Source organism: Arachis ipaensis, chromosome B08, assembly GCF_000816755.2.
Source record: "Arachis ipaensis cultivar K30076 chromosome B08, Araip1.1, whole genome shotgun sequence".
NCBI classification, from domain to species: Eukaryota; Viridiplantae; Streptophyta; class Magnoliopsida; order Fabales; family Fabaceae; genus Arachis; species Arachis ipaensis.
In genome coordinates, this window is record NC_029792.2 from 70,736,453 (window position 1) to 70,747,730 (window position 11,278).

Consider the following 11,278-nt stretch of genomic DNA (forward strand, 5'->3'; position numbering starts at 1 on the left):
TTCTTTTTAATTAACTAATTATTTTAATTTTTGATTTTAATTTTCGAAAAATTACTAACCTTTTTCAAAAACTATTTTCGATAATCACTAACTCTTTTTCAAAAATAATTTTCGAAAATTCTCTCTCTCTCTCTTATCTCCTTCTATTTATTTATTCATCTACTAACACTTCATCTCACCCAAATTCGAACCCCCTCTTCCATCTGTGTTCGAATTTTTTTCTACTCACACAAGGACCTCTATACTGTGGTAAAAAGGACCCCTATTATTATTATTTTTCTGTCCCTCTTTTTCATATGAGCAGGAGCAAGGACAAGAACATTCTTGTTGAAGCAGATCCAGAACCTGAAAGGACTCTGAAGAGGAAACTAAGAGAAGCTAAATTACAACAATCCAGCAAGCACCTTTCAGAAATTTTCGAACAGGAAGAGGAGATGGCAGCCGAAAATAATAATAATGCAAGGAGGATACTTGGTGACTTTACTGCACCTAATTCCAATTTACATGGAAGAAGCATCTCCATTCCTGCCATTGGAGCAAACAATTTTGAGCTGAAACCTCAATTAGTTTCTCTGATGCACCAGAACTACAAGTTTCATGGACTTCCATCTGAAGATCTTTTTCAGTTCTTAACTAAATTCTTGCAGATCTGTGATACTGTTAAGACTAATGGAGTAGATCCTGAAGTCTACAGGCTCATGCTTTTCCCTTTTGCTGTGAGAGACAGAGCTAGAATATGGTTGGACTCTCAACCTAAGGATAGCCTGAACTCTTAGGATAAGCTGGTCAAGGCTTTCTTAGCCAAGTTCTTTCCTCCTCAAAAGCTGAGTAAGCTTAGAGTGGATGTTCAGACCTTCAGACAGAAAGAAGGTGAATCCCTCTATGAAGCTTGGGAGAGATACAAAGGACTGACCAAAAAGTGTCCTTCTGACATGCTTTCAGAATGGACCATCCTGGATATATTCTATGATGGTCTATCTGAATTGGCTAAAATGTCATTGGATACTTCTGCAGGTGGATCCATACACCTAAAGAAAATGCCTGCAGAAGCTCAAGAATTCACTGACATGGTTGCTAATAACCAGTTCATGTACACTTATGAGAGGAATCCTGTGAGTAATGGGACGTCTATGAAGAAGGGAGTTCTTGAAATTGATACTCTGATTGCCATATTGGCTCAGAATAAAATATTGACTCAGCAAGTCAATATGATTTCTCAGAGTCTGAATGGAATGCAAGCTGCATCCAACAGTACTCAAGAGGCAACTTCTGAAGAAGAAGCTTATGATCCTGAAAACCCTGCAATAGCAGAGGTGAATTACATGGGTGAACCTTATGGAAACACCTATAACCCCTCATGGAGAAATCACCCAAATCTCTCATGGAAGGATCAACAAAGGCCTCAACAAGGCTTTAATAATGGTGGAAGAAATAGGTTTAACAATAGTAAACCTTTTCCATCATCTACTCAGCAACAGATAGAGAACTCTGAACAAAATACATCTAATTTAGCAAATTTAGTCTCTGATCTATCTAAGGCCACTGTAAGTTTCATGAATGAAACAAGGTCCTCCATTAGAAATTTGGAGGCACAAGTGGGCCAGCTGAGTAAAAGGATCACTGAAATCCCTCCTAGTACTCTCCCAAGCAATACAGAAAAAAATCCAAAAGGAGAGTGCAAGGCCATTGAAATGACCATCATGGTCGATTCCAAGAAGGAAGGAGAGGACGTGAATCCCAAGGAGGAAGACCTCCTGGGACGTCCAGTGATCAATAAGGAGTTTTCTTCTGAGGAACCAAAGGAATCTGAGGCTCATCTAGAGACCATAGAGATTCCATTGAACCTCCTTATGCCGTTCATGAGCTCTGATGAGTATTCCTCTTCTGAAGAGAATGAGGATGTTACTAAGGAGCAAGTTACCAAGTATCTTGGTGCAATCATGAAGCTGAATGCCAAATTATTTGGTATTGAGACTTGGGAAGATGAACCTCCCTTGTTCACCAATGAACTAAGTGATCTAGATCAACTGACATTGCCTCAGAAGAAATAGGATCCTGGAAAGTTCGTAATACCTTGTACCATAGGCAACATGATCTTTGAAAAGGCTCTGTGTGACCTTGGTTCAAGGATAAACCTCATGCCCCATTCTGTAATAGAGACACTGGGAATCTATGGGGTGCAAGCTGCTAAAATCTCATTAGAGATGGCAGACAATTCAAGAAAATAGGCTTATGGACAAGTAGAGGACGTATTAGTAAAGGTCAAAGGCCTTTACATCCCTGCTGATTTCATAGTCCTAGATACTGGGAAGGATGAGGATGAATTCATCATCCTTGGAAGACCCTTCCTAGCCACAGCAAGAGCTGTAATTGATGTTGACATAGGTGAATTAGTCCTTCAATTGAATGGGGACTCCCTTGTGTTTACAACTCAAGGTTATCCTTCTGTAAATATGGAAAAGAGGCACAGTAAGCTTCTCCCTCTGCAGAGTCAACCAGAGCCTCCACAGTCAAACTCTAAGTTTGGTATTGGAAGGCCACAACTAAACTCTAAGTTTGGTGTTGGGAAGTCTCAACAATGCTCTGAACATCTGTGAGGCTCCATGAGAGCCCACTGTCAAGCTATTGACATTAAGAAGCACTTGTTGGGAGGTAACCCAATTTTTATTTATCTAATTTTATTTTTCCTGTTCTTTCATGTTTTATTAGGTTCATGATCATGTGGAGTCACAAAATAAATATAAAAATTGAAAACGGAATCAAAAACAGCAGAAGAAAAATCACACCCTGGAGGAAGACCTTACTGGCGTTTAAACGCCAGTAAGAAGCATCTGGATGGCGTTCAACGCCAGAACAGAGCATGGTTCTGGCGCTGAACGCCCAAAATGGGCAGCATCTGGGCGTTTGAATGCCAGAATTGCACCCTGGAGAAGAGCTGGCACTGAACGCCCAAAACAAGCATGGTTCTGGCGTTCAACGCCAGAAATGGGCAACAAATGGGCGTTCAACGCCCAGAACAAGCACCAATCTGGCGCTGAACGCCCAGAGTTGTGTGCAAGGGCATTTTGCATGCCTAATTTGGTGCAAGGTTGCAAATCCTTGAACACCTCAGGATCTGTGGACCCCACAGGATCACCTCAGGATCTGTGGACCCCACACGATCCCCACCTACCTCTACTCACTTCTTCTCACCCCTCTTTCACACAATCCCATAAACACTTTTCCCCAAAACTCTTCACCAATCACCTCAATCTCTCTTCCCCAAAACACTTCACCACTCACATCTATCCACTCTTCCCTATAAACCTAACTCATAAACTCCACCTACCTTCAAAATTCAAAATCAATTTCCCACCCAAACCCACCCTATATGGCTGAAATTAACCCCCCCTCCCTTCCCTATATATAGCCCTCCATTCTTCTTTATTTTCACACAACACAACCCTCTCTTCCCTTTCTTGGCCGAATACACCTCTCCCTCCTCTCATCCATATTTTCTTCTTCTTCTTCATCTATTCTCTCTTCTCTTGCTCGAGAGCGAGCAATATTCTAAGTTTGGTGTGGTAAAAACATAAGCTTTTTGTTTTTCCATTACCATTGATGGCACCTAAGATCGGAGAATCCTCTAGAAAAGGAAAAGGGAAGACAAAAGCTTCCACCTCTGGGTCATGGGAGATGGAAAGATTCATCTCCAAAGCTCATCAAGACCACTTCTATGATGTTGTGGCCAAGAAGAAGGTGATCCCCGAGGTCCCTTTCAAGCTCAAGAAGAATGAGTATCCGGAGATCCGACATGAAATCCAAAGAAGAGGTTGGGAAGTTCTAACAAACCCCATCCAATAAGTCGGCATCCTAATGGTTCAAGAGTTCTATGCCAATGCATGGATCACTAGGAACCATGATCAAAGTAAGAACCCAAACCCAAAGAATTATATCACAATGGTTCGGGGAGACATAGAAGAGCTCAAGGACATCATTGGTTCCTCAAGAAGGAAACGCCACCATCACTAAGGTGGACTCATTCCTTGTTCTCACATTCTCTGTTTTTCGTTTTCTCTATGTTAAGTGCTTATCCATGTTTGTGTCTTCATTACATGATCATTAGTATTTAGTAACTTTGTCTTAAAGTTATGAATGTCCTACGAATCCATCACCTCTCTTAAATGAAAACTGTTTTAATTCAAAAGAACAAGAAGTACATGAGTTTCAAATTTATCCTTGAACTTAGTTTAATTATATTGATGTGGTGACAATGCTCCTTGTTTTCTGAATGAATGCTTGAACAGTGCATATGTCTTTTGAAGTTGTTGTTTAAGAATGTTAAATATGTTGGCTCTTAAAAGAATGATGATAAGGAGACATATTATTTGATAATATGAAAAATCATAAAAATGATTCTTGAAGCAAGAAAAAGCAGCAAAGAACAAAGCTTGCAGAAAAAAAAAGAAAAAAATATAGGCAAAAAAAAAAATAAAAAGAAAAAAGCAAGCAGAAAAAGCCAAAAGCTCTTAAAACCAAGAGGCAAGAGTTAGCAAAGCTGAGTCACAATCTGAAAAGGTTCACCCAATTATGTGTCTGTGGCATTTATGTATCCGGTGGTAATACTGGAAAACAAAGTGCTTAGGGCCACGGCCAAGACTCATAAAATAGCTGTGTTCAAGAATCATCATACTGAACTAGGAGAATCAATAACACTATCTAAACTCTGAGTTCCTATAGATGCCAATCATTCTGAACTTCAATGGATAAAGTGAGATGCCAAAACTATTCAAGAGGCAAAAAGCTACAAGTCCCGCTCATTTTATTGGAGCTATGTTTCATTGATAGTTTGGAATTTATAGTACATTCTCTTCTTTTTATCCTATTTGATTTTTAGTTGCTTGGGGACAAGCAACAATTTAAGTTTGGTGTTGTGATGAGTGGATAATTTATACGCTTTTTGGCACTGTTTTTAGTATGTTTTTAGGAGAATCTGGTTACTTTTAGGGATGTTTTCATTAGTTTTTATGTTAAATTCACATTTCTGGACTTTACTATGAGTTTGTGTGTTTTTCTGTGATTTCAGGTATTTTCTGGCTGAAATTGAGGGACTTGAGCAAAAATCAGATTCAGAGGTAGAAGAAGGACTGCTGATGCTGTTGGATTCTGACCTTCCTGCACTCAAAGTGAATTTTCTAGAGCTACAGAACTCAAAATGGCGCGCTTCCAATTGCGTTGGATAGTAGACATCCAGGGCTTTCCAGATATGTATAATAGTCCATACTTTGGCCGGATTTAGATGACGTAAAAGGGCGTTGAACGCCAGTTCTATGCTGCTGTCTGGAGTTAAACGCCAGAAACACGTCACAAACTAGAGTTGAACGCTAGAAATACGTTACAACCTGGCGTTCAACTCCAGAAAGATCCTCTGCACGTGTAACATTCAAGCTCAGCCCAAGTACACACCAAGTGGGCCCCGGAAGTGGATTTATGCATCAATTACTTACTTCTGTAAACCCTAGTAACTAGTTTAGTATAAATAGGACTGTTTACTATTGTATTAGGCATCCTGGGACGTTTTGTTCTTAGATCATGGGGGCTGTCCATTTGGCCATGCCTGAACCTTTTACTTATGTATTTTCAACGGTAGAGTTTCTACACTCCATAGATTAAGCTGTGGAGCTCTGCTGTTCCTCAAAGATTAATGCAAAGTACTACTATTTTTCTATTCAATCAACTTGTTCCGCTTCTAAGATGTTCATTCGCACTTCAACCTGAATGTGATGAACGTGACAATCATCATCATTCCCTATGAACGCGTGCCTGACAACCACTTCCGTTCTACTTTAGATTGAATGAGCATCTCTTGGATGTCTTAATCAGAATCTTCGTGGTATAAGCTAGATTGATGGCGGCATTCATGAGAGTCCGAAAAGTCTAAACCTTGTCTGTGGTATTCCGAGTAGGACTCTGGGATTGAATGACTGTGACGAACTTCAAACTCGCGAGTGCTGGGCGTAGTGACAGGCGGTGATGTCCTTATATAAAGCCAGCCGTAGAACAGAGTAAGACTGATTGGATGAAGACAGCGGGAAAGCAGAGATTCAGAGGAACGAAAGCATCTCTATACGCTTATCTGAAATTCTCACCAATGAATTACATAAGTGTTTCTATCCTTATTTTCTATCTATTTATTATTTAAGTTTGAAAACTCCATAACCTTTTGATATCTGCCTGACTGAGATTTACATGGTGACCATAGCTTGCTTCATACCAACAATCTCCGTGGGATCGACCTTTACTCACGTAAGGTTTATTACTTGGACGACCCAGTGCACTTGCTGGTTAGTTATATCGAAGTTGTGAATGAAAAACGATTTATTAAGACGTGCGTACAGAGTTTCTGGCGCCGTTGCCTGAGATCACAATTTCGTGCACCAATTAGACAGATTAGACCCATTAGCCTATCCTTGGTGATATATAAGGTGATCTCTAAAGTTTTAGTTCATCATTTACAAAATTTTATGAATATGCTCATTAGCCTCCAATCAAAGCGCTTTTACTAAAGGAAGATTAATCTCGGACAATATTTTATTGTTCATGAATGTATGTATTACCTCAAGACTAAGAAGAGGGGGCTATTAGCTGAGATGGCAGTTAAACTCGATATGAGCAAGGCTTATGATCGAATAGAGTGGCACTTTCTATGGTTTATGTTAGAGAAACTGGGGTTTGACATGAGGTGGATTAATTGGGTAAAGAAAGTGGTAACTACAGTTTTTTATTCTGTCATTGTTGAAGGTCAACCTTTTGGCTTTTTCAAGTCAAATAGATGTATTCGACAAGGAGATCCTCTATCACCTTATCTTTTTCTTTTTTAAGCAAAAGGTTTATCCTTTTTGCTAAATCAGGTAGAGCAAAACGGTCTCATTGAAGGTGTCTAAATTAACCGAATGTGTCCTATAGTTAATTAATTAGGGAGTGAGTGGTCAAAAAGTTAATTTACATAAATTTGTCTTTTTCTTTAGCAATAATATCACCAACTACTCGGACTCTCTTGGTAGATAAACTCAATATTAGGTATATAGGAGAACAAGACAAATACTTAGGGCTACCTTTTACAGTACAAAGGTCAAAAAGGGCGACTTTTGGAGAAATTAAGGAGAAGGTACTAGGTACATTTAGGGTTGAAAGAAAAAACTCTTTTCTTCAGCAGGTAGACATATTTTAATAAAGGCGATTAGAGAGGCTATTCTAATTTATTCTCTCTCTTGCTTCCAATTTCTGGTCCATTCATTAGAGAGATTCAGAGTATTCTCTCTCAATTTTGGTGGGAACAGAAAAAGGTTCAGAGAGGAACATGCAGTGGATCAGTTGGGATACCATTACTCGACTGAGATTGGAAGCGAGGGGTTAGGTTTTGAAGACTTGGGTGCTCAGAACCTGGCTCTTCTAGCCAAACAGTGCTAGAAAATTGCTACTCAACCATAATCCATACAGTCTAAAGTTCTAAAAGGTAAATATTTTTACTATGGCAGTATCATGAATGTTGAAACAGGAACTGTACCTTCTTGGGGATGACATAGTATTCTAGAGGGTCGCAAGATTATTGGGAAGGGGCTACTGTGGTGAGTTGGTGACGGAGGTTGCATTAAAATCATCGGTGACCCCTGGCTCTCATCCCCGTACCCGTATTCAATCCCTCAATCTATAATGATCAATTTGCCAAATGTACCATGTATGAATGTTAGAGATTTAATTTTACCAAATGTTGAATGGAACCAAGCACTTATTAGCAGCACTTTTACAACAGAAATCTCACAGAGGATACTAGATACAAGGATAAATAGAAGAGAGGATAAACTTATATGGGCTCTCAATATAATCGACTCATATGAGGTAAGCACTGGTTACCAAGTTGCATATAGCTTCTCTTACCCACCGCTGGAATTTTACACGGAGATTATGAGAAATTTGGCATTATGGAAGGATCTTTGGAAAAGATTCCAATGAAGATCAAAATCTTCTTTTAGACAGGATTCCATGAGAGAATTCCAACGATGCTGACTTTAAATCACCGTATCCTAACGATCCCGTCAACATGGAAGAGATGCAATCAACACCCAGAAACAATCAAGCACTGTGTTTTCTTGTGTGAGAAATTGAAGGAGGTATGGGATAAATATGACTTACTGATGAACGGATTTTTGACGGTTTAGAATTCCTCAATGAATTCTCGTTGCAAGTATAGTTTCTAAACCAACAAATAATCCTTTCATGCAAAAAATTGTTTGTCACAAGTAACAAACCCCAATAAAAATAATAACTGAAGTATTCAAACCTCGGGTCGTCTCTCAAGGAATTGCAGGGAAGTATACTTATAATTGGTTATGGGATTTTATTTTTTTTGGGTTTTGAAATAAGGAACAAGTAATGTAAATAACAAGAAAATAAAATAATAATTAAGAAAAGTCTTAGCAAGGATTGATAATTGGAATTTCTATCCCCATTATCATAGTAACTTGTGATGGTAATTGCCTTTTGCTATCACTTAGTTAACCTCTAACAATTGAAGGTAAGTCAAGTGAGAAAATCAACATGAACCCTCAAGTCCTAGTCAACTCCTAAGGAAAGACTAGAGTTAGTGAAATTCAAGTCAATTAGCAACTTTCAATTGTCAATCAACAAGAGACTTTAACAATTCAAGAGTCTCCAATTACTCAATCTTAGCTAAGAACATAAAAAGATAGTTTAAAATCCAACCAAGCATTTCATTAAACACTTGGTGGGCGTAAAGTAAAAGCATAGAAAAATAATAGAGAATGTAAAATCTAAAACCAACAATTGCAAGCATCAATGATAACAAATAAAGGAAGAAGAAATAAACATGAAATACCTTAAATTGCATTAAAAGGGAAATCAAATCTAACATGAGAATTCATAAACTAAATTGGCAACATAAAGTAATCAACAAGAGAAATAAATAAACTAGAATTCTAGAGCAAGTAAAAGTAGAAGAAAAACTAGAATAAACTAAGATAGAAATCTGAAATTGAAAAGAACTAAAAGGAATCCTAAAAGCTAGAGAGAGGAGAGAGTCTCTCTCTCCAGAAAACTACATCTAAAACCTAAAATTATGTGAATGAAATTTGTATGAATGATTCCTCCACTCTGTAGCCTCTAATCTATGTTTTCGAGCTTGGAACTAGGCCAAAAATAGCCCAGAAATCGCCCCCAGCGATTTCTGATACGTCCAACACGTGGCTCTGTCACGCGTACGCGTCGCCCATGCGTACGCATCACTGAACATTCGCAAGGTCACACGTACGCGTGATCCACGCATGCGCATCGCCTAACTGCATGGAAACTATGGAAAATTGCATATCATTTTGAAGCCTAGGATGTTAGCTTTCCAACACAACAAGAACCGCCTCATTCGGGCCTTTGTAGCTCATGTTATGGTCGATTTAGTACGAAGAGGTCAGGGTTGACAGCTTAACAATTCCTTCAATTTCTTGTATTCCTTCCACTTTTGCATGCTTCTTTTCCATCCTCTAAGCCATTCCTGCCCTATAAACCCTGAAATCACTTAACACATATATGAAGGAATCGAATGGTAATAAGAGAGGATTAATAAGTAGCAATTTTAAGGCCAAAGAAGCATGTTTTCAATCAAAGCACAGAATTAGGAAAGAAAATGTAAAACATGCAATTTATATACATAAGTGTGAGAATAATGGATAAAATCCATTCAATTTAGCATAAAATGTACCACGAAATAGTGGTGCATCAAATATCCCCACACTTAAATATTAGCATATCCTCATGCTAAGCTCAAGAGAAGCTATAAAGGAGTGAAGAGGAATGGTAAAACTTATGAAATGCAACCTATCTATATGAATGCAACTAAATGCAAAAATACTTCTACCTACTTGGTTAAAAGTAAACAAATTCTTCAAGACAAACATAAATCAGATTCCACTAATTCAAATCACACAATAAGAGACAAGTAAACTTGTAAGAAGATAGTTCATGAAAGCCGGGAACACAGAATCAAGCATTGAACCCTCACTGGAAGTGTATATGCACTCTAATCGCTCAAGTGTCTAGGGTTAATTCACTCTAATCTCCTCTAGTCATGCTTTCTAAAACTTTGTTCTTCATCTAACCAATCAACAAATATGTATACAAATGCAAACACCATGAGGGCTTTTTAAGGTTGTAATGGGGCTAAGGTAAGGGTGATGATACATGTATGGCCAAGTGAGTTATACTTTGAATCTTTGACTAACCTAAATTTTCACCTAACACACACACATACTCTATATAATTCTAAAATCATGCCTAGCTACCCAAAATCTCACTTTTGTATATTTCACATACTCATGCATCAATTTTTAATTCCATCATATGTGCATTGATCTTTTTATTGAACTTAGCATTGGGGTAATTTTATCCCCTATTCATTTATTTCTTTTTTCTCTTTTTTTTATCATAAATGAAAACATAATATATCAATGCATATGGTTTTTTTGATTTCACATGAGTAAGCACCTAAATTTCCAATATTTGTCAGTAAAAACACAACACATTCTCATCAATCCAAGTTCCCAAATTTTCCCACACTTAGTTGACTAGTGATGTGGTAATATAAAAAATAAATGGGGATTAAAAAGGCTCAAAGTGGCAAACAAAGGTAAATAAAATGGTGGGCTATTTGGGATAAGTGAGCTAATAACAAATGATGGCCTCAATCATATGTATGCATGAATATACACTAAAAAATGGACATATAGAATGGAATAAACCATAGATTGCAATCATAGAGAAGAAAACACACAAGAATAAAAATTATGGTTAAATAATGTAACCATATAATTAAGCTTAAAATCTCACAGGTTGTGTGTTCTTAGCTATAAACCATGTTCCAAATTACAATCTTCAAATAAATTTAACAAAAAAATTTTAATTTAAATTAGTGAAATGCTATAAAAGGGTCTTGAAAAAGAACTTATCACTCCAACCAAATAGTGGTAGAAGAACATGCACAAAATCAAACAAACATGCAATTAAACATGCAAATGCAACAACTAATTTAACAAGGAAAATTAAACATTGGTGTTGAAATAGGAAATAACTAACCCACGGAAGTCGGTATCGACCTCCCCACACGTAAAGATTGCACCGTCCTCGGTGCATGCTGAGATGTGCAAGTGGACGGGTTGCTACACTGATGCTTTTCTCCAAAGATTATGCAGATGGACTTGTTTGCCTTCCCATTGAGAAGCTTTTCCTTTCC

The 11,278-nt window shown here is 37.9% G+C and overlaps 1 long non-coding RNA gene across 1 annotated transcript in view; it reads right to left on the reverse strand.

Moving 5' to 3' along the window:
* Positions 1-7,708, reverse strand: part of LOC110265546 — an 11,919-nt gene extending 4,211 nt beyond the window's left edge. Inside the window, exon 1 of the long non-coding RNA XR_002351700.1 lies at positions 7,542-7,708. This is a non-coding gene — a long non-coding RNA (uncharacterized LOC110265546). The remainder of the gene's footprint in view (positions 1-7,541) is intronic.